The sequence below is a fragment of the Salvelinus sp. IW2-2015 genome, linkage group LG9, assembly GCF_002910315.2.
Source record: "Salvelinus sp. IW2-2015 linkage group LG9, ASM291031v2, whole genome shotgun sequence".
Lineage (NCBI taxonomy): Eukaryota > Metazoa > Chordata > Actinopteri > Salmoniformes > Salmonidae > Salvelinus > Salvelinus sp. IW2-2015.
The window spans coordinates 14,111,342-14,124,887 of NC_036849.1; the positions used below are offsets into that span (position 1 = coordinate 14,111,342).

The following is a 13,546-nucleotide window of genomic DNA, read 5'->3' on the forward strand; positions in this document are numbered from 1 at the left end:
AAAGGAGCTCACACCAATGAAGAGCCTTTCTCTATTTCTCTCTTTCCCTTTCTCTCTCTCTGCCTCATCTCAGCTCATCCCCCCTCAGTCGCCCGCCTGTTCCAGTGTTTTCACAAGGCTTTCGAGATGGCTCGTTAGAATAGTGGGAGAAATTAGGAGTGCAACCGTGGGAATGAAATGCACAGTAATCAAAGAGATAGTGAGATTAAAGTATATTGTTCCCATGAAGGGCAGAGTAGAAGGGGCTGACACAAAGCGGATTGAGCGGGCACTCGGAAGCTGTGTGTGCATGTTAGAGTAAGTCTGTGTGCGTGTGTCAGCTTGGCTGCGTGACCCTCAGTGAGCTAATCTGGAGTATGGATTTTGGAATGAGGAGCAGCACTTAAAGGTAAGAATCACCTCAAAATATACCTGTCACTGAGAATATACCATATTATTAAGGAATTGTCTTTTTTTCCAGAGGGGAGAATTCTTACCAACTGTACTCGTGTTTCAAATCTGTAACTGACATTTCTAACACAGGGAAGATTTGACTGGAATGATCCTTTCTCCAAAGTCTGTCTTCTCTTGCGCATAGGCACTCTTTCAGAAGGAGAGAGTGAGGGTAGGAGATTTCATAATTTTCTTGTTGAAAACCCTCCTGAAAAGGCGTATTTCTATTCTGTTGTGGATGGGGTATGTGGATAAGTGATATAGGGGCGAGTGGGAACTGTCTGGGTGAAGTGAAATGAGTGGATGAGGTACGTATATAAATTAGGTGGATGCTGTGTGTGAGACTATCAGTGGATTTGGGGAGTCAGGATGAAAGTGTGGTTGAGGTTGACAGAGCGGATAGCTCTGTTGATGAGGTGAGTTTTGTGGATATGTAACTGTTGTAATCAGATTATAAATCAGTGTATAAGTGAGTAATAGTGGGGATAAGATTGAGGAGGAAATTAATGGATGAGGAGTACTGTATGGACGGAATAAATTGATGAAGTCTTTGGATGAGGTTGACGACATGGATGAGGTCTATGGATGAGGTGTGTGTGTGTGTATGAAAAGTACATTGCGGTTGAGATGAACTGGATGGGATGAATGAATGAAGTATGTGGATGATATGAACTGCATTGTTGAGAAACATGGATGAAACATATGCAATTAATGAAAATTGCTGAAGAGGTGAACTGTATGGATGCGACTTATAGATGAGGGAGTCAGTTACCCACTGAGCTGTCCTGATGAGGTGAGCTTAGCGTATGAATTTCTTCTATGTGGATGAGTGCACTTTTGAAAGCTTGCAGATAAGGTGAGATATTGTGTGGCCATAGTCCTTCATGCAGATGAGTGCTCGCAAAACCCATAACTTAATACACACATCTCCCCTGACGTTAAACATGAGCAAATCCATCTGAATTATACATGAGCTATGCTACTGAAGAGGTCTCCAGGCTGGACCTACTGTCTGTCTATTCTGTCTGTTGGAGCTGCTAATGGAGGGAAGAGGAGCCCAGTTTCCAGTAAAGAGGCGTTACCGCTGCCCGCGCAGGGATATGAGAGAGTGTGTGAGGTGTTACCATGGCAACCTGTGGTAACGCCAAGGCAGCAGCTACTCTTGCTGGGGTACAAACAGAAATAAAACAATTACATCACAACAAAAATGTAGCCTACATGATAAATAAACCAATACATCTTACAGGACATTACACTGAACAAAAATATAAACGCAAGATGCAATAATTTCAAAGATTTTACTGAGTTACAGTTATAAGGAAATCAGTCAATTTAAATAAATTCATTAGGCCCTAATCTATTGATTTCACAATACTTGTCACGACTGTCGTATGAATAATTGGACCAAGGCGCAGCATAAGTAGAGTTCCACATTTTAATGATAGTGAAACTTCCAAAACAACAAAGATATAACGATCGTGAAATACGTAGCGCACATAGACTCATACAAAACAATATCCCCCATAGCAGGTGGGGAAAAGGACACACTAAGTATGATCCCCAATTAGAGGCAACGATTATCAGCAGTCTCCAATTGGGAACCATACACACACACCAACATAGAAATATGATACCTAGAAACCCCCCTAGTCAGTGACAATACTGGGAATACATATATGCATCTGTTGGTCACAGTCACTTGGGCTCCTGAGTGGCGCAGTGGTCTAAGGCACTGTATCTCAGTGCTAAAAGCAGCACTACAGATCCTGGTTTGATTCCAGGCTGTATCACAACCGGCTGTGATTGGGAGTCCCGTAAGGCGGTGCACAATTGGCCGGATGTGGCTGGGGTAGGCCGTTGTTGTAAATAAGAATTTGTTCTTAACTGACTTGCCTATTGAAATAAATAAAAGATACCTTAAAAAAAGTAGGTGTGTGGATCAGAAAATCAGGCAGTATCTGATGTGACCACCATTTTTTTGCCTCATGCAAATATTCCACTGTGCCCTGTGGAATGTTGTCCCACTCCTCTTCAATGGCTGTGCGAAGTTGCTGGATATTTGCGGGAACTGGAACACGCTGTCGTATACTTCGATCAAGAGCATCCCAAACATGCTCAATGGGTGACATGTCTGGTGAGTATGCAGGCCGTGGAAGAACTGGGACATTTTCAGTTTCTAGGAATTGTGTACAGTTCCTTGCAACATGGGGGTGTGCATTATCATGCTGAAGCATGAGGTGATGGCGGCAGATGAATGGCACAACAATGGGCCTCAGGATCTCATCACAGTATTTCTGTGCATTCAAATTACCATCGATAAAATGCAATTGTGTTCTTAGCTTACGCCTGCACATACCATAACCATATAGTTAAAGTGGAAATGATTGAGCCAATTGTAAGATGATCAGGTGGCCATCATGGTATGAGTTTCAGAATGGGAATTTAGCCGTGACACACCATGGTTAACACCCCTACTCTTACAATAACTGCCAAGGGATCTTTAGTGATTACAGAGAGTCCGAACACCCATTTAACATCCCATCCAAAAGACAGCACCCTACACAGGGCAATGTCCCCAATTACTAAATTGGGATATTTTTTTTAAACCAGAGGAAATAGTGCTTCCTACTGGCCTTCCAACATCACTTCCAGCAGCATCTGGTCTCCCATCCAGGTACTGACCAGGACCAACCCTGCTTAGCATCAGAGGCAAGCCAGCATTGGGATGCAGGGTGGTATGCTGCTGGCCACTCTGTTCACACTGCCTCCTATCTGCCCGGTACAGTTGAAACCTGGATTAATCCATGAAGAGCACAGTTCTCCAGCATGCCAGTGGCCATTGATGGTGAGCATTTTCTCAATGAAGTCGGCTACGACGCCGAACTGCAGTCAGGTCAAGACCCTGGTGAGGACAACGAGCACACAGATGAGTTTCCCTGAGACGGTTTCTGGTATTGGCATAAATTATTTGCTTGTGCAAACCAACAGTTTCATCAGGTGTCCGGGTGGCTGTTCTCAGACAATCCCGCAGGTGAGGAAGCATGATGTGGAGTTCCTGGGCTGCCGTGGTTACATGTGGTCTGTGGTTGTGAGGCTGGTTGGATGTACTGCCAAATTCTCTAAAACAACATTGGAGGCGGCTTATGGTAGAGAAATGAACATAGAATGTTCTGGCAGCAGCTCTAGTGGACATTTTTGCAGTCAGCATGCCAATTGCACACTCCCTCAAAACTTGAGACATCTGTGGCATTGTGTTGTGTGACAAAACAATGCACATTTTAGAGTGGCCATTTATTGTCCCCAGCACAAGGTGCACCCGTGTAATGATCATGCTGTTTATTCAGATTCTTGATATGCCACACCTGTCAGGTGGGTGGATTATCTTGGCAAGGGAGAAATGCTCACTAACAGGGATGTAAACAAATTTGTGCACAACATTTGAGAGAAACAACCTTTTTGTGAAGATGGAACATTTCTGGGATCTTATATTTCAGCTCATGAAACATGGGACAAACACTTTACATGTTGTATTTATATTTTGGTTCAGTTTACATTATTACTCTATTATTACACATTTACAATTTAACATGTACAATACTACAATAATACAATATTACATTGTGTGTGTGTGTGTGTGTGTGTGTGTGTAGAGTGAGTGTGATAGAGTGTGTGTGCGTATGCGTGTTTGTGTGCATGTCTCTTCACAGTTCGTGTGGTGCCATGAGGTGTTGTTTTATCTGTTTTTAAAATCTGATTTCACTGCTCACTTGAGTTTCTTGATGTGGAAGAGAGTTGCATGTAGTCATGGTTCTATGTAATACTGCACGTTTCCCATAGTCTGTACTGGACTTGGGGACTATGAAGAGACCTCTGGTGGTATGTCTTGTGGGGTATGTATGGGTGTCTGAGCTGTGTTAGCTGTTTGAACAAAAGGTTCACTGCTTTCACCACATCAATACCTCTCACAAAGACATGTGTTTTCTCCCCTGTATCAGAGAGGAGAACAGAACTATATCTCGTGAGGGGCAATGGGCATGTTGTTCTCTCATTTAGCTCTCATATCGTTTTTTGTTCCACACTTTGCAGCCATTTATTCAAGGGAAGCAGTTTGTAAAGCTTTGATTTGATAAAAGTTTACAGCCACATCAGACCAAGGATATGAGCTGAACACAAGGGAGTGGCAGATAGATCAGAATACTGATAACAGTCGGCACACTCAAGCATTTCCTTCTCTCGTACACTGAATATGGATGGTGTGCTACGTAGCACAGTTCTCTGAACGTAGTTGTGCCACTCATCTTCCTCTGAGGCAAGCTGGGGTGTTTGGTTGTTATTGGCGACTGGGTTTGTAGTTCTGACAGGGAGACGAGGCTCCTCTGTAGTGTCCTCAGTCTGGGATAATTAGAATTGCAGATGTAGTCTTCTGTAGGCGTTCGTTTCAACAAACTCAAGGTTTTCCTGTCTGCGGTGAATAGGTTTTGACTCAGAAACACTCTTGTGCAGATAATTCACAAGAGCAAGGGCATATTTGTACGCACAAAGGACCTATTTTGTCTCACACAGGCAGGTACGCTACCCATCGTACCACTGGTATCAATTGGACTGCCATGAAACCTGAATTGGTACAGAATACCCACCCCCGAAACACACACACATACACACACACTCACAACTGTATATGGAAGATATTTTCCAGTGCAGTACAGTATTGTATAAGAACTCATAAAGTGACATACTTTCTGGAGGGTGATTCCAGAGGCTCATGATTTCCCAGGTACTGGAATGTTGTCATGAAATGTAAACTTCATCTTGAGGCTGTTCCTTTATAGCTTGGTGGTTCAGATCTGTTTGTACTCCTCCCAGCCATGTTTGTTGACTGTTACACCCAAGTAACATGCATGGCTTGGCAACGATAGACAGATTTAGCTATACAGACAGCACATAAAAATAGGACTAATGTTATGACATTAAAAAAAGAAGGATGACACTAGTTTGCACCAGAGACTTCACATGCCCTATAATGGTTGTGACCTCTTTTGGTTTACTTACTGTTAATTTGATCCGTGGGCTATATCAGGAAATAATTACTGTTGACACTTTTTTTTGAACCACCTGTGTGTAACACACTTTGAATACATTATAAACCAACTCTTGAAATCCTATTGTTGATTCTTGTTGATATCTGGGTAAAAATTAGACATAAACTCTACATAGATGCAAATTCACTGAACCAGCTACACTGTAAAAAATTATTCAGGGGTGAATTGAAATTGACCCCCAAAAACCATATACTTAATAACATTTATGCAAGTCATTTAAATAATTTTTTTATTTCATTTTACCAAAACATTTCTGAATAAATCCAACTTAACATGTTGCTTAGAATGTAAGTATATTTTATAAGGATAACCACAGATAGAGAATATTGATTTAATTTACTGCATTTTAATAATATTTTAAGTTCTTGCAACAACTTGCCACATGGCTCTGTTTTTAGAGGATTGTGGTTAATTCAACATGATTATTTTACACAATGTTGTATACATTGAGTGTACAAAACATTAAGAACACCTTCCTAATATTGAGTTGCACTCCCCCCTACCCCTTTTGCCCTCAGAACAGCCCTAATTTGTCTGTGCATGGACTCTACAAGGTGTCTAAAGCCTTCCACAGGGATACTGGGGCATGTTGACTCCAATGCTTCCCACAGTTCAATGTCCTTTGGGTGGTGGACCATTCTTGATACACACAAGAAACTGTTGAGCATGAAAAACCCAGAAGCGTTGCAGTTCTTGACACAAACCGGTGCGCCTGGCACCTACTACCATACTCCGCTCAAAGGCACTTAAATGTTCTATATTGCACATTCACCCTCTGAATGGCACACATACACAATCCATGTCTCAATTGTCTCAAGGCTTAAAAATCTTTCTTTAACCTGTTTCCTCCCCTTCATCTACACTGATTGAAGTGACATCAATAAGGGATCACAGCTTTCACCTGGATGTCATGGAAAGAGCAGGTGTTCTTAATGATTTTTACACTCAGTATACATGTTTGAAGAAAGACATGTATACACTACTGTTCAAAAATGTTGGGTCACTTAGAAATGTCCTTGTTTATTAAAGAAAAACACTTTTTTGTCCATTAAAATAACATAAAATTGATCAGAAATACAGTGTAGACATTGTTAATGTTGTAAATGACTATTGTAGCTGGAAATGGCAGATTTTTTAATGGAATATCTACATAGGCGTACAGATCGCCATTATCAGCAACCATCACTCCTGTGTTCCAATCGCATGTTGTGTTAGCTAATCCAAGTTTATAATTTTAAAAGGCTAATTGATCATTAGAAAACCCTTTTGCAATTATGTTAGCACAGCTGAAAACTATTGTCGTGATTAAAGAAGCAATAACATTGGCCTTCTTTAGACTAGTTGAGTATCTGGAGCATCAGCATTTGTGGGTTCGATTACAGGCTCAAAATGGCCAGAAACAAAGAACTTTCTTCCGAAACTCATCAGTCTATTCTTGTTCTGAGAAATGAAGGCATGATTATCCATTACACGTCATGTCTGGTTAGATGGGTCGCTGCATAGCTATTTTCAGGTCTCTTCAGAGATGTTAGATCGTGTTCAAGACCGGACTCTGGCTGGGCCACTTAAGGACATTCAGAGACTTGTCCCAAAACCGCTCATGCGTTGTCTTGGCTGTGTGCTTAGGGTGGTTGTTAAATCTTGGTTTCATCAGACCAAAGAATCTTGTTTCTCATGGTCTGAGAGTCCTTTTGGTGACTTTTGTCAAACTCCTCGCGGGCTGTCATGTGCCTTTTACTGAGGAGTGGCTTCTCTCTGGCCACTCTACCATAAAGGCCTGATTGGTGGAGTGATGCAGAGATGGTTGTCCTTCTGGAAGGTCCTCCTATCTCCACAGAGGAACTCTGGAGCTCTGTCAGAATGACCATCGGGTTCTTGGTCACCTCCATGACCAATACCCTTCTCCCCGATTGCTCAGTTTGGCCAGGCGGTCATCTCTAGGAAGAGTCTTGGTGGTTCCAAACGTCTTCCATTTAAGAATGATGGAGGCCGCTGTGTTCTTGGGGACCCTCAATGCTGCAGAAATGTTTTTGTACCCTTCCCCAGATCTGTGCCTTGACACAATCCTGTCTCGGTGCTCCACGGACAATTCCTTTGACCTAATGGCTTGGCTTTTGCTCTGACATGCACTGTCAACTGTGGGACCTTATATAGACAGGTGTGTGCCTTTCCAAATCATGTCGAATCAATTGAATTTACCACAGGTGGGCCTCAATCAAGTTGTAGAGACATCTCAAGGATGATCAATGGAAACAACATGCACCTGAGCTAATTTTAATACATTTGCAAACATTTCAAAAAACCTGTTTTCGCTATGTTATTACGGGGTATTGTGTGTTGATTGATGAGGAATTGTTTTTATTTAAGCCATTTTAGAATAAGGCTGTAAAGTAACAACATTTAGAAAAAGTCAAGGGATCTACATACTTTTCGAATGCACTGTATATATTAGTATTAGGCAGCTTGTTGTGCCATGAGGTGTAATGGATCATGATGAACGGATATCAAAACCGTCAGGCAAATGGACGTTCAATAATAAGACCACCTATTTCCACAACCATCAGTCTTAATGACAGGCACTGGCAAACTTACCATTAGGCAGAAGAGGCAATTGCATCATCAATGGGCCTCATGAGCTGGGCATAATTATTACTTTGTATTAATAATAATACAAAAAATACAAAATAAAATCTTTAAATAATTTCTCCGCTTGAGGCCTCCACGTCCTCCGCTCAAGGAATTTCATCACGGTAGCACATTTAGAGATTGATTTATAGCCATTCATCTAAAATAATTCATAGATAAAAAATAAATTTAAAAAACACTTTCTGTTTGTCATAGATGGATAAGACTAATATGAGATGAAAGGCGAGTTCCTAAAAAGTGCCGAAAGCCAAGCTAGAGCTCTGTGAGATGTTCACAGCGATGGGGGCAGGTGTTCTGATCAAGAGAAACCTTCAGAAAATATGCACATTTTCTCTAACACTAAACATACAAATATGTATTTTACAGTTATAAGGTGAAATATTATAGTTAGTCGTTTTATAATTTTATTATACTATATTTAGAAAAAATATAAGTCATTTCAAGCCTTAGTCACACAGTTTTATTGAATAGGAAATACATAATATAAAATATTTCATATTTCTGTCATATTTGTACTTTGTACCTGAGTTGGTGTCCTCAAAAGTGACTACACCACAGGAATTTATAACTATTTTTTACCAGAAAGGCTGCGGTTTTAACCTTTCTTGGAGTGTGCAGCATTACATGATAAATAATAACTTTTGGGGATTACATAGATTACATTTAGTTACATTTAACTTTAAACAATGTTAAAGATTAAGATACAATCACAGAAAGTAACTAATCAGAGAGATGAAGTAAAACACATATATGTTTATATTATCAGTAAAACCCACTTATTTTTATGGCTAGTCTTATTTCCCTGGATTATTTACATTTGAATAACTTATTGTGTTTTTACTCAAAAACATAGGAAATTACATATATTCAGTAATATTGTGTATTAATTATTGCCTTAATTTTATAAAAGTAGATTCAACATCTCATTTTCTACAGTGTACTTTGATCGAATGTGATTAGGTTGATAAAGTAAGTAGTGATAGCAAGGAAACACATTTGACTCAACCACTTTTTGCTCAGAGGCAAGGTCCCTGTTGCACATCCCCACCGTTTACTGTAATGTAGGTGCTGCCCTATAGAGGTAATTCCTCGAACATTCTGCAAACAAAATAAATATTCATTGTTTCTCATAATTCTCCAAGCTGATTCATCTGAGGTAATATTCAGGTCCATGGCACGCTGGAGAGTGAAATATGAGGAGAGAATAATGAGAAAGTGAAATATTGGAGTGTTGTGACTGAATTCAGAGTTACTGTTGGGAGAGAGAACGGGCTTAGGGGACAATGTAGGGTAGAGTACATCGGTGGAAAGTGAGTATTTGATAAGCAAGTACTGGGAGAATAATGAGAGAGTGTTCAGAGAGTGAGTTTTGGCAGAACAAATATTTATGAGCATTGCATTGCAGGAATGAGTGACTGAGCTAAGAGCATGGCCGCTGTTGGGACATTGATCATTTGAAGCAGGAGTGTTGCAAGTGTGTTGCTTCTCCCTAATCTTGTGAAATGTGTCAGCATTCCTCGTCAGCTACTTTGGGGATTAATTAGCATACCAGGATCTGAGATGTATCCACTACAGTGTTAAGTGTGACTCTCCCCTCTCCTTCAATCTATAGGCTTCTAGTAACCAGCACACCCTTGTAAATTACATTTAACTTGGGGATGGTAGAGATATATACAGTATATACAGTGCATTTGAAAAGTATTCAGACCCCTTGACTTTTCCTAATTTTGTTATGTTTTAGCCTTATTCTAAAATTGATTATATAGTTTATTTCCTCATCAGTCTACACACAATTCCCCATAATGACAAAACAAAAACAAGTTTTTAGAAATGTTCAGACCCTTCACTCAGTACTTTGTTGAAGCACATTTGGCAGCGATTACAGCATCGAGTCGTCTTGGGTGTGACGCTACAAGCTTGGCACACCTGTATTTGGAGAGTTTCTCCCATTCTTCTCTGAAGATCCTCTCAAGCTCTGTCAGGTTGGATGGGGAGCGTTGCTGCACAGCTATTTTCAGGTCTCTCAAGAGATGTTAATTCGGATTCAAGTCCGCGCTCTGGCTGGGCCATTCAAGGACACTCAGAGACTTTTCCTGAAGCCACTCCTGTGTTGTCTTGGCTGTGTGCTTAGGGTTCACCCCAGTCTAAGGTCCTGAGCACTCTGGAGCAGGTTTTCATCAAGGATCACTCTGTACTTTGCTCCGTTCATCTTTCCCTCGATCCTGACTAGTCTTCCAGTCCCTGCAGCTGAAAAACATCCACACATCATGATGCTGCCACCACCATGCTTCACCATCGGGATTGTGCCAGGTTTCCTCCAGACATAACCCTTGGCATTCAGGCCAAGAGTTCAATCTTGGTTTCATCAGACCAGAGATTCTTGTTTCTCATGGTCTGAGAGTCTTTAGGTACCTTTTGGCAAACTGCAAGCGAGCTGTCATGTGCCTTTTACTAAGTAGTGGCTTCCGTCTGGCCACTCTAGCATAAAGGCCTGATTGGTGGAGTGCTGCAGAGATGGTTGTAGTTCTGGAAGGTTCTCCCATCTCCACAGAGGAACTCTGGAGCTATTTCAGAGTGACCATCGAGTTCTTGGTCACCTACCTGACCAAGGCCCTTCTCCCTTGATTGCTCAGTTTAGCCTGGTGGCTAGCTCTAGGAAGAGTCTTGGTGGATCTAAACTTGTTCCATTGATGGAGGCCGCTGTCAGTGGCGTAAGGTACTTAAGTAAAAATACTTTAAAGTACTACTTAAGTCGTTTTTTGGGATATCTGTACTTTACTATTTATATTTTTGACAACTTTTACGTTTACTTCACTACATTCCAAAATAAAATTATGTACTTTTTACTCCATACATTTCCCTGACACCCAAAAGTACTCGTTACTTAGCTGCTTAGCAGAACACGAAAATTGTCTCGCTGCTTAGCAGAACACGAAAATTGTCTAATTCTCACACTTATCAAGAGAACATCCCTGGTCATCTCTACTGTCTCTGATCTGGCGGATTCACTAAACACATGCTTCGTTTGTAAATTATGTCTGAGGTTTGGAGCATACCCCTGGCTATCTGTAAATAAAAAAACACGAAAAGTGCGCCATCTGGTTTGCTTAGTATAAGGAATTTGAAATGATTCATACTTTTACTTTTGATACTTAAGTATATTTGTCACGGCCGTCAAAAGGAGGAGACCAAGGCGCAGCGTAGTATACGTACATTCTTCTTTAATATAAGAATGAACACAGAACAAAAATAACAAAATTACAAAACGAACCGTGAAGCTATACAAAATGAGTGTTAACAGGCAACTACACATAGACAAGAACCCATGAACACAAAAGGGAAAATGGCTACCTAAATATGATCCCCAATCAGAGACAACGATAAACAGCGGCCTCTGACTGGGAACCATATCAGGCCACCATAAACCTACACATCACCTAGACCTACATACCCTGGACTTACAAAAACCCTAGACAATCGAAACTAGCATACCCACCCTAGTCACACCCTGACCTAACCAAAATAATAAAGAAAACATAGATAACTAAGGTCAGGGCATGACAATATTTTAGCAATTACATTTACTTTTGATACTTAAGTATATTTAAACAAAATACTTTTAGACTTTTTTATTTTATTTATTTATTTATTTTTAACAAAAAAACACAAGGAAGGGGTAACATTAACGTATTAGAACATGAAGGACAAACAATACAGCATCAAAACACTATCAAACATGTATCAGTCTTTCCGCAACAGAGCCATCCTTATGTGTGAGGGTGCGTGTGCATGATAGTGATATAAAATATATGTCATAGTTTCCTTTTTCATGATCACAATCTTGTGAAACCCGAACCCTCCAAGATCCCCCCACAGTTCCCCAATAGCTGTCCCTCAACCATTCGAGACCCCTCCCACAGTCCCCCCCCCCCCCCCGGAAGAAAAAAATAAGAAAATTAATGAATTCCATTCCCCACCCAAGAACCCCCAATGCACCAACAACCAAGAGACTGAACTAAAGAGAAAAAAGGAAAAGACAGAAGAAAACAGCAAACAACAATGCAAAAAAAAAAAAATGTAGTTAAATAAATGTATGTATGTGTAATACACCTGCACGGCATCAGCCTCAGGCAAACGGGCATTAGTTGTAAAAACACTGCCACTTAGTGTCATTCAAATGTACTTTTATTATGTTTTATTTAGACTTTTTTCCCCTTTAACTTTTGACCATCATTCTCTCTCTCTCACAGCAACTCCACTCCACTTGTCTCCAATTCACATACCAACCCTCAGCTTCCTCAGCCCATCCCATCTATCTCTGCTGGCCACCCACTTCGTGTTTCTATGCAACAAATATTTTTCAACTATGCTATGATGTTTAACGTACAATTTCAATCTATCTAATCGAATAGAATCTACAGATTGCGTGTTGAAGATAAATACTTTTACTAAGAGTATTAGTATATTAGTAATTGACTGACCCGGTCTCTCCAGATCTCCTAACATGTACTATCTTCTAGGGTCAATTTTAGATCAATGCTATGCGTTTTCAGCCATTCCTGAACCTGAGACCAGAAAGAGGCTACTGAGGGCAATAACAGAATAAATATTATCTATTGATTCTGTAATCCTCACAAAAAATCTGCAGAGCTTCGATGATTTTATGTCCCCCAAATATTCAACATTTTTTTTGGTGGCAAGAAATTATATATAATTTTAGCTGAAAAGCACAAAGTCTTGAATCTTGCGTTGTTTTATATATTTTCATACCGATTACAATGTACCGATTACATTGTAAAAAATATCTTTCCAACTATTTTGCAATCTGTATGGCACAGTTTTCCAACATCCTGGTCCTCAAATGAAACTGGTATACTCCTTTTCCTTTTTATGCTATTTTTTTCCTCCGCCAGGTTTGATCCTTTATATTGGGCAGACAGACCAGTTCCCTACCTCTTCCCGCTGCCCCCTGCCACCCGCTTCCTCACATTATGGGGCAATGCTGTAATTAATTGGTTGTTGTACTCTTGGATTGAGCAGACCTTCCCGTACAATTCTGATAACTTCCATGAAGGACATAACTCTACATTACAAATTTACAATAATCATTTAAGAACAGAATCTCCCTTTTCAAACATCTTTCCCATAAATACAGGTATTTTATCAACCAGCACATTTGAGTTCAGCCATAATATTTGTTGTAATATTTGTTCCATCTTTTCAAGGGCACGAAATTGAAATTGTAGCCAGCTCTGCAATGCTTGTTTGAAAAAGACAGATACTTTGAAAAAATGAATCGAAAATGAGACATGGCAATCTGCACAAAGGCAAAAAGGCAATGGATGAGCTTTTCTTATAAATCTACTTGA

General features: G+C 40.3%; 1 protein-coding gene across 1 annotated transcript in view; it reads left to right on the top strand.

Moving 5' to 3' along the window:
* LOC111968619 (leucine-rich repeat and immunoglobulin-like domain-containing nogo receptor-interacting protein 2) overlaps positions 1 to 13,546 on the top strand; it is a 38,316-nt gene continuing 24,770 nt past the window's right edge. Inside the window, exon 1 of the mRNA XM_023994317.2 lies at positions 1 to 388. The gene's annotated coding sequence lies outside the window, so the exon portion shown is untranslated. The remainder of the gene's footprint in view (positions 389 to 13,546) is intronic.